The 10,926-nt window shown below is 42.1% G+C and overlaps 1 long non-coding RNA gene across 2 annotated transcripts in view; it reads left to right on the forward strand.

Annotated features, from left to right (window-relative positions):
• LOC138753895 (uncharacterized) overlaps nt 1-10,664 on the forward strand; it is a 178,241-nt gene extending 167,577 nt beyond the window's left edge. For both annotated transcript variants that reach the window (XR_011351491.1, XR_011351492.1), the window contains one exon: nt 10,466-10,664. This is a non-coding gene — a long non-coding RNA (uncharacterized lncRNA). The remainder of the gene's footprint in view (nt 1-10,465) is intronic.
• The last annotated feature ends 262 nt before the right edge of the window (nt 10,665-10,926 follow it).

Here is a 10,926-nt window from a genome sequence, read left to right on the forward strand (position 1 = left end):
CTCAAAATGCTGAAAATGCTGGTCTATTTCAGCTTCCTCAAATGGAGGACTTACCACTACTGACTAGAAACCGCTCCTCCTAACCAGCACGTGGGTTTTGGGCTTCTCCCTCTCCTTGCATTAGGGTTGGCTTCAATTTAGCTAGTTCTAGCTCATGTTTCCATTCTTTCTCTCTCTTTTCCCTTTCTGCCTGCCTTACTGCTTCCCATTTGGCTTTCCTTTCTGTTCTCTTTTTTCCTCTAACGCTTGTTTTCTCAAAGCCAACTTTACTTCCTCTGAAGTTTTCTCCTTTGTAAACTGTTCTAATGCAGTTTCTTCAAATATCCCATTTCCTACATAGTGCTTAACAATTTTTCAAGCAATTCCCTTCTTTTTCATCCCAGTTCTTACTGTAAGAAGATATAACTTGCCAACTCTAACATTCAGTTCTGACTTTTTACCCATTTTCCAATTAACCACTGAAGGGTTCACTATGAACTGGTCAATATTCATAGTTCCTGGGTTTTCTGCTGGTGATTTATACCCTCACTGTTTATTGTTAATTTCAAGCTGAAGGTTGAGTTAAACTCAGATGACTGATAATTAAGCACAAGTCAATCGGCCCTAAAGCTTCCAAATTGGTTTGATCCTTGAGTATTTCATAAGCGTAAAAAAATCTTTCATAAATTTCTTATCATCATCATCTTTAGATGGATATATATTAAATAATATCGAATGTTCTGAATAAATGTGAAAGTTCATTGTGATAAATCTACCCATTGTATTCATAATTAATTTTTTCTCTTTCAATGGGTAATTTTTTGTTGATTAAAATAGCTTTTGAATTATAAGATGAGGAAAATGCATAACCCACCCAATCTCTCCTCAATTTAAAATGTTGCACTTCAGTTAAATCTATTTCTCTTATAAATGTTCCATTTTTATATTTTTAAGTCATCTTAATCATTTTTCCTTTTAACCTGATCCTGTATTTCATTAATATTAGTAGTTATAAATTTCAATGTCTTCATTATATTAATTTCAATTTATTCATGTATCCCCATGTCAAATGCTCCAACTCTATTCCTCGAAAAATATCTATTTGAAGATTATTCTTTTTGACTGTACTTGATGACACAAGTGACATAAAAATAGTAAGAATTTTGAAAAAAGACAAGGAAAATTTAAAAAAAGTCCTAATTGATTTGTCTTTACTAACTTATAAAACAACCACAACACCTTTAACATATTGGGTTGCGGTATAAACATTAATAGTGACTTGATCCTGCAGTGTACTATCCTTGCTCCCCCAGAGAATTTATTGACATATTTACAAAAAACCTAAAGACTTAATACAATTAAATCTTTTTGGACAGCTCCTGGATCCAATTTACAGGTAAGGCCTCCTTCCTTATGTTCTGTCGTTTTCTTTGCTTCTTCTCTGTTGATCATTGAAGTTTTGTCTTTTTTCGGAGTCATCTTCAAATTTTTCCCCAACTGTTTAACTTTCTATTTGTTAAATTGTTTTAAATAAGGACTTTACTTATTGTCCACTCTTTTAAACTTTTCTCTGGAAAGCAGACTGGACCAGTTACTATTCCATCACTTGAACCCCCTCCCCCTCTTCCTGTAGTGAGGTAACCAGAACTGCACCAATCCTCATAATTTAGCCTCATCAATGTCTTATCAACTTTAAAATCACATTCCAATTCCTCTACTCATTACTTTGATTTATGAAAAGCTCTCTTTACAACCCCATCTAATTGTGATGACTGTTCAGCAAATTTTGTATCCGTATTCCCAGATCCCTCTGTTCTATTGCACTCCTCAATGTGCTGCCATATATCGTCTATGTCATTTCTTGGCTTCTCCTTCCAAAATGCAACATCTAACACTCACAACATCCTCACAACAGTCATTCATCTCTCTCTCTCTCTTCTTAACCACATCCTCAATCTCCCTCAAACCAAAGTTCCCTACTCCTGTTATTTTTGCCTTTAATTCTGGCCGGAGCATAGAAGCACTTTACTGAGAATATTTAACCTTTGATGGCCCACCAAATATCAACGATGTCATTGCCAGACACAAACAAGGGTTCCTTTTGTTTTCAGTTTTTTTTTCAATTAATTAGTTCAATATGGGTTAATATGGTCATTATAGATCATAGCATTAAACAGAATATACACTGTGCTTAGATCATGGGATAGTCTATTGTAGTTTTACATATTTCCTATGCACGTGCATATGATACCACCTGTTATTTGTTTCAATAAAATACTTTGTATGAGGGAATTATGTGTTAAATTCAATAAAAATATTTAAATAAGAAACAATCTGGCCCAATCCATGATTTCAACAGTATATCCTTTCTAATTTAATTAAAATTAAAATTTCTCCAATTGATATAATAATAACATTATGATCAGTGTTCCTCCAAACACACTTCCGCCACCTGGACTGTCTCTTGCCCAGATAGGAAATCCAGTATTGTACCGAGTCAAGATGGTTTCTCTATATCTTGATTTCGATATCAAGCGGTCTGTCCACATTAAAGATCAAAACTCCTTCCCTTTTCAGTGATTTATCCCCTGAATGTCAGCCAATTTCCACTCAGAGCCATTCTTACAGCAAAGCGGATCATGTGTTTATCAAAGCGGAGACCCAGAGACTGCTTAAAGAGGGAGTAATTGAACCAAGTAAGAGTTGGTGGCGGGCCCAAGTGGTAGTCGTGAAAAATCACATTAAGAGATGACTGACTATTGACGACAGCCAGACAATTATCTGTTACACGAACCTGGATGCCTACCCCCTGCCACGCATCAATGAAATGATTAATCAGATAGCACAATACAAAGTGTACTGCACTATCGACCTCACAGCAGCTGATCACCAAATCCCCATTAAGAAAAGGGAATGGCCCTATACAGCTTTTGAGGCTGATTGGGGGGGGGGGGGTATACCAGTTAAAAAGGGTACTTTTTGGGGTCACTAATGGTGTGTCTGTGTTTCAGAGGGAAATAGATAAGATTGTTAGGACGAATGAGTTACAGGGTACATTTTCCTATCTGGATAATGTCACTATCTGTGGGAAAACACAGGCTGAGCACAGCAACAACTTACATAAATTTTTAGCAATAGCGAAGGAACTCAAACTTATATTTAACAAGGACAAATGTGTGTTCAACGCAACAGAGCCACCCATTCTGGGCTACATTGTCCGCAAGGGCGAAATCCAACCCGACCCAGAAAGAATGGCCCCACTTAAGAAGTTACCACCCCCAAACTCAGCAAAAGCCCTTCAAAGATGTATGGGATTCTGTTCATACTACTGCAAATGGGTTTGGGATTATGCCACGAAGGCACATCTTCTGTTTGACACTAAATCTTGAAGGCTTTCTTGATAATTAAATCTGATATTGCCAAAGATGGACTCTCATCCAGTGACGAGGATGTCCCATTCCAAGTGGAAACTGATGCCTCAGATTGTGCCTTGGCAGGAACCCTTAATCAAAAGGGCAGACCTGTGGCATTCTTCTCCCGCATGTTACGCAGACCTGAACTTAAACATCCTGCCATTGAAAAAGAAGCCCAGGCTATTATTGAAGCTGTTCGCTACTGGAGACACTTTCTAGTCAGCGGAAAATTTACTCTTGTCACTGATCAGAAATCTGCAGCCGACATGTTCAGTACTACGCAAAAGTAAAATCAAGAACGGTAAGGACTCTCAACTTATAATTATGTGATCCAGTACAGGCCGGGCAGGTTAAATGATCCCTCTGACGCATTGTCACGATCTGCTGCTGGTGCTCAGCTGGAGGGGCTAAAGGAGATCCATAGAAGACTGTGCCACTCAGGAGTCATGATGTTCGTCCACTGTACCAGTTCCCAAGGTTGCAAAGGAGCTATCTGTTTTGAGAAGAAGGAGCAGAATTCATAAACAACCTGATAGGCTGACATATTCATAAAACATCTAATTATATTTCGATTGCTTGCTAGATACTGGCGTATTTTGGCTGTTAAGAGTATTCTCGATGCCGAACATGGTATCCATGTATCGCTAGCTTCAGTCTTTCCTAGAAGCTGTCCTTTTGATTTTAACCCTTCTTCTGCTGGGGAGTGGGGGAGACTGTGGTGAATGTCTGCCAAGCTGCCTGTCTCCCCTCTGGCGAGCCTTGCTGTACTCACATTGGCTGGGCATTATCTCTACTGTTAAGGAGACTCCCCTTGGGTATAACTATATATGAACCTATTGTCTTTCATTATTGTACCATGAGTTTCTGCTAATAAAAGCCATGATTATTGTTTGACCACATCGTCTTTCTCTACTTCATCAACTGGCACTTCAAAAAGCTCCTTCAAAAGCTATTTTCTCTTTACAGTCAAAATCGTTCTTCCTTGCAAAATCTCAATTATCAATTTCACTTTTATGAAATGGAGGAACTAACCACACCTCTGTACTGGCTATAAACTTCTCAGTTAGACTAGAAGATAGAATTCTGCTTTGTCTGCTCTGCCTGATACCACCTTTGCTTCTCTGCAACCTCACTCCATTTTTAACTCACACTGTCTTTGCCTTTATTTTTCCTCTAACACCACTTGCATTATTTTTTACCTCTGCCTCAATTTTTAACTGACTCTTTTCAAACACAAGCTTTGCTTTAATAGGTTTACACTCAGAAATTTCTCTAATTCTGCATCTTCAAACTTGCCCTTGTCTACTTATTTCCTTGCTCTAATTTCCTTTATCAAAATTTCCTTCAGAAAGTCCCAACCATTGAGCAATATTCACCAAATCATCCCTTTATGCCTTCTGCAATTCTGCAGGAGATGGTAACTTGAAAACCCCTTCAATATTTATTGCTGCTTTTACACACACACCCAAGACTCTCAATTAGCTTGGAAAAAGGACTGTATCAACCTCATCTAAATTTAATTGATTACAAAGCTCCAAATTCTGTCCTGCCTTCTGTAGCACTTACATTATAAGCTCCTCAATTTGGTTAAGCATTATTAGCTCCAAATGTGGTAAAAAAATCTCGGATGACAAGTCCCCAATTTTGTTATGAACTGCACATAAAGCGCACCAATAGAAAATGAACCAGACAATGTTCAATTTTAAAACACTAAATTTATTTCTAACTCTTAAAATATAATCTTAAGTTTTAAACTATCCTTAACACTAAATCTATGCACATCTATGTGCATTTGTGTGTGTGTGTGTGTGTGTGTGTGTGTGTGTGTGTGTGTGTGTGTGTGTTACCCGAACCATTAACATTCTGACTGTAGAAGTTCTGAAACAGTGATAGAAGGTAGAAAGAAAAAGCAAGAAAAAAGCTAAAATGTTCTTTGTATAAAATGGCGCATGAAAAACAGCAGAACATATTAAACAAGATAATAGAGGAATTTAAGAAATATGCACGTACACACACAAAGAGCTTGTTTAATAGGGGGTGGGGAAAGGAGGAGTGAGCACGGGTTAAGAGAAAGTTGGAGTCAATCAAGAGTCAGACGAATAGGGAAAAGGGCCAAACCAATCCAAGAAGGACAAACGTAAGACAAATAAACGTAAGGGGAGGTGAAGTAAAAATTGTATAAAAACAAAGAAGCTTCCCACCTTCGGGGTACTTTCCTGAGGTAAGGGGAGAGTACCCAACCTTGCAATGTTGTAAATATAAATAAATGTTCGTTGTTCTCAACTTTTGTCTCGAGCATATTTTGTGAACGCGAAGGCACTTCTCATAACTTGGGGACTCATCCGGGATCATACTCCCTCCACTGACTGGTGCTTGTCTGAAAGGGGATTGCCGCACCCCGGCTGATTTAGCTGGACTCCTGGTCATCGAGTGTCCGGCCAGTGGATGTAGCGAGTGATATCCGAGAACAGACGTTGAGATCAAAGGACAGGTCAGCCGTGCGAGTGACGTGCTGGGAAGGCTCGACTGCTGGGTAAGACTGATTTATTCACCCTGGGTGGGGGAGGAAGCAAAAAGAAAGGTCCGAGTATAGGACCGATTGATAGAACTCCCCCGGGAAGCCCATTGGGGAGACAACTTTATCCACCATCGGTGGGGGAGGGAGCAAAAAGAAAGGTCTGAGAATAGGACCGATTGATAGAATTCCCACGGGAAGCCCATTGGGGAGGTAATTGATGAATTGGGGTGCGGGAAAGACCTGCGAGAAAAATAAAAAGAAAATGATCCAGTACTGTTGCCACGAGTGGCCTGAAAATCAAATTAAGAGGTCTTCAGTATTTTGGCCAAAATACGGTTCGGATGAGGATTGGGTATGTCAGGCACTGAATATGTGGCTTTATGAAAATAGACCCAATGACTCCGAGAGCAGGGATTACTCTGCCTGTTGGTTATTTGTAGAATCGAACCAAATGGTGATGACTACAAGGGATCCGGCGAAACCTAAGGAATCGGAGCCTTCGGCTCCTCTTCCTGAAAAATGGGACCCCTAACAGGCATGACCTCCTCCATATCCCGAGCCGGCTCTTCCGCTGCCCCCTCTTCCTCCCCGCACACTTTATCCTCCCCTCCCAATGTCATCCATTTCACTCCCCCCACACCTTGTTAACAAAAATGAACAGAAGAATGTTGTTAGTCCCAGATCACAGGCTAAGCGTCCTCCACCACCCCTTACTCCTCAGGTTGGTGACCCAGATTTTACGGGATTGTCAGAGGAACAGTGTGAAAACCTCCGTGAGGAGGAAGCCGGGGAGTTTGATTTGAGTCTTAGATGACAGAAGGGGGACCCCGCCCTACCAGGGGCTCGGGGATCGGACCCGCACCAGGCGCGAATGTGGCCCCTTCGTGAAGGGGCCCTGGGAGGTCCAGGAGGTGCGATGGGATTTGTTAATGTTCCACTAACTAGCACGGAAGTAAGGAATTTTAAACGAGAAATGAATTATTTGATAGAGGACCCACAAGCCTGTGCAGAGCAATTAGATCAGCTTTTGGGACCAAATATTTACACCTGGGATGAACTAATGTCCATTTTTAAGGATTTGTTTACTCTAGATGAGAGGGGAATTATTAGACAAGCGCGAATTAGAGTATGGAATCGGGAACACCAAGGAGGTCCAGGAAAAGATAAGTTTCCCTTGGTGAATCCAAATTGGGATAAAGGAACTGCTGAAGGCCGAACTCGAATGGAAGAATATAGGGTTAATTTAATAAAGGGAATGAGAGAGTCGGTCCCCAGGGGGAAAATTTTTAAAAAGGCATTTGAAGTCCCTCAGGGCCCAGAGGAGACTCCTTCAGCTTTCTTGACTAGATTGCAGGCGGCAATACAGCAATATGGGGGGTTAGATATAGAGTCGCCGGCGGGGGAACAGTTCGTTTTGACAGGATTTGTTACAAATTCAGCCCCAGACATAAGAAAGAAACTCCAAAAGACTGAACATTGGCATGAACAGGGATTATCACAACTTCTACAAATAGCCCAGAGAGCTTATGTTCAGAGAAGTGAGGATAAGCAGAAAGGAAAGGCAAGGATATTAATGCAGGTAGTAAAGGAAGTCATAGATTGACAGCAGGGAAGTCAAAGATGCCGGACCAATGGACCGGGCGGATGGATGGGAATGAGAGAAAGAGGAGGACCAGGATTTGAAGGATGGGACGAACCCCAAGGTCCCATCCACGAGCGGGAGTCCCAAGAGGTGGTTCCAATAGAAGATGGCAGACAGGGCCCAAGGTTTGTTACTATTGTAAAAGAGAGGGGCACTTTAAGAGGGAATGTCCCCAGAGGATTAGGGACACGCGGTCCTATGTTTTGATGGAAGAGGAAGATTAGTGAAGTCAAGGTTCTCTCATAAGGAGTGCCGTGGGGCTGCATGGAGAACCATTGGTAAACTTAAGCAAAGGACCCCCCGAAGAGGATATGATCTTTATGGTAGATTCGGGAGCAGCTCGTTCTAGTATTCGAACCAAACCCAAAGGAACTGTGCCTAATGGGAAAGTAGTCATCTCGGGAGTCAGGGGATCTAATTTTGAAGTTCCAGAGTAAGGGGCCTCAGGATACAAATGGGGAGAAAAGTAATAATGGGAGACATTCTACTGGTTGCCCAGGCAGGAGTCTGCCTGCTGTGACAGGATTTGCAGGATTTATTGGGTATCGGGACCCGGCCTCAAGGAAAGGGAATTGGGGTCCGGTTCTACACATTGACACAAGAGGATCGCGAGTTGATCAACCTCAAGGTGTGGGCCAAGAAAGGAAATAGAGGGGGGTTGGATGTTCCGCACTTCGGGTCATGCTAAAAGACCCCAATGAGATTGTCAGACGAAAGCAATATCCAATCCCAATGGAGGGAAGAAAGGGACTTCAACCCATAATTGATCAATTATTATTGGATGGGTTACTCGAACCCTGTATGTCCCCCTTTAACATCCCAATACTGCCAGTACGAAAACCAGACGGTACTTATCGGCTGGTACAAGACCTACAATAATTAAATAAGGTGATTTTGGCCCGATACCCCATTGTGCCTAATCCTTATACAATTATGGGAAAAATAGATCCAAGTAGTAAATGGTTTTAGTGTGAAAGACCTGAAAGACACCTTTTGGGCTTGCCCTCTGGATGAGGGTAATAGGGACATGTTTGCATTTGAATGGGAAAACCTGTATACTGGACGAAAAAACCAGTATCGCTGGACGGTTCTCCCACAAGGCTCCACAGAGTCCCCTAATCTGTTTGGCCAGGTATTAGAACAAGTGTTGGAAGAAGCTCCAAAAAGATTAGACTGTCAACTAATACAATATGTAGATGATTTATTAATCACAGGAAAAGAACAGGAGGCTGTCAAACAATATACGGTGGATATGTTAAACTTTCTGGGAGAAAAGGGGCTGAGAGTAAGTGAGGCGAAGTTGCAATTTGTGCAGCCAGAGTTAAAATACCTGGGCCATCTAATTAGTCAGGGGTGTCGGCGAATAAGCCCGGAGAGAATACGTGGCATTTTGCAGGTCCCACCTCCCAAGGATGACCGAGAGCTCAGGAAGTTCCTTGGTCTGGTGGGAAATTGCCGAATTTGGATAGAAAATTATTCTAGTTTGGTAAAATTTTTGGATGATAAGTTAGCTGGCCTAGATAATTATCTTGTTGTCTGGACAGAGGAAGAAATGGAGGGATTTAAGAGGATAAAGAGTTGTCTCGCCAAGGCTCCAGTGTTGGCATTACCTGATTTGAATAAACCATTTGACTTATTTACTAATGCAAAGAATGGGGCAGCTACGGGTGTATTGACCCAGGAGCTAATGGGGCTCCAGCAACCAGTGGCGTTTTTGTCCAAAGTATTGGACCCAGTTTGCCACGGATGGCCGGAGTGTGTCCAGGCTATTGCTGCCACCCCTGTCCTGCTAGAAGAGGGTCGAAAGATTACCTTTTGCGCACCCATGACTGTCCATACCCCGCACACCGTCCGAACTATTCTGTAACAGCGTGCGGGAAGGTGGTTGACTGATTTGAGAATTCTAAATTATGAGGCAATTTTGATGGACCGAGATGACCTGACGCTGGTTACTAATTGGGACCAGAACCCAGCTGCATTCTTAGTATCTCCGTCAAGTGAGACGGCCTATGATCAGATGGAATATGAGTGCTTGGAAATAATAGATTTGCAGACTATGATCCGGATCGATCTAGGGGATGAGCCTCTATGTGAGGGAGATAGATGGTTTATAGATGGTTCTTCTTGTTGTATAGAAGGAACTCGTTACAGTGGATATGGCATCGTGGATGGAAAAGATGGTTCTGTTATTGAAGCTGGTCGCCTCCCCGGTCTCTGGTCAGCTCAGACATGTGAATTATATGCTCTGTGTCGATCCTTCCAGCACTACAGGGGAAAGTAGGAACAATTCACACAGATTCTAAATATGATTTTGGAGTTGTACATACCTTTGGAAAAATTTGGAAGGAACGGGGGTTAATTACAGGAAAGGGCCAAAAATTAGTCCATGAAAATTTAATAATCAAATGTTTGGATGCTTTAATGCTGCCTAAGGAGATGGCCGTGCTCCATGTCCGGGGACATCAGGTAGGGGAAAGCCCCGAAGACCGAGGTAACAGACAGGCAGATGAGTTCTCAAAGGAGGCATCCATTGGAGTAAACTTCAGCTCATCTGCCTGTGTGCTGAGACAGGACTCTCCTGGTTTAAATGTTTACCCCTGGCTTTGATTCGTATTCGTACCACTCCCCGTCATGATATTGCCGTCTCCCTATATGAAATGATGTTCGGCCTTCCTTATCTGGGCTCCCATACAGACCTCCCAATACCGGAGGCAAATGACCAATTTATATCTAAGTATCTGCAAAAACGTTCCACCACGTTGGCTGATCTGAGAAGAAGGGGGATTCTAGCGCAGACGCCGCCTTTGGAATTCCCCATACATACCATTCAACCCGGTGGCTGGGAATTGATAAAGAGTTGGAAAGATGTTAAGTTGTCGCCAACCTGGGATGATCCTTTTTGTGTCCTTCTAGTTACAGATACTGCTGTACAAATGCGTGAAAAAGGGGTGGACTCATGTCCAGAGGGTGAAACATTATCATCAGCCCCTCGAGAATATCTCCACTGACCTAGAAGGCTCATATTGGCAGTTGGAGCGACATCCTAGCGACCTCAAGCTCACCCTACGATGAAAAATTTGATTTGTGTATAATAAAAATGTCCTTGTTTGTATTTTTCTTTATTTTCTCCATTGCTTTTGCCTCCACTCCGTCTTGCTCCCAATATGTTAAGTCCTTTTGGAAGAAGGGCAGCACTTAGGGAGATTAAGTATTTTGAGAAGTGGACGGGGATGAAGGAGGGTTGTGTAGTCCCAAGAAAGAACGACAATTGTTCTTTTGCCTCCGAGACATATACCATTTTTCTAAGTCTAGGAGAGGGTTCTCCCCTAGGTAGGTCAAGAAATAGATTCTTCCTGTCCTGCCCCACCCCGCCC

The sequence above is a fragment of the Narcine bancroftii genome, chromosome 2, assembly GCF_036971445.1.
Source record: "Narcine bancroftii isolate sNarBan1 chromosome 2, sNarBan1.hap1, whole genome shotgun sequence".
Lineage (NCBI taxonomy): Eukaryota > Metazoa > Chordata > Chondrichthyes > Torpediniformes > Narcinidae > Narcine > Narcine bancroftii.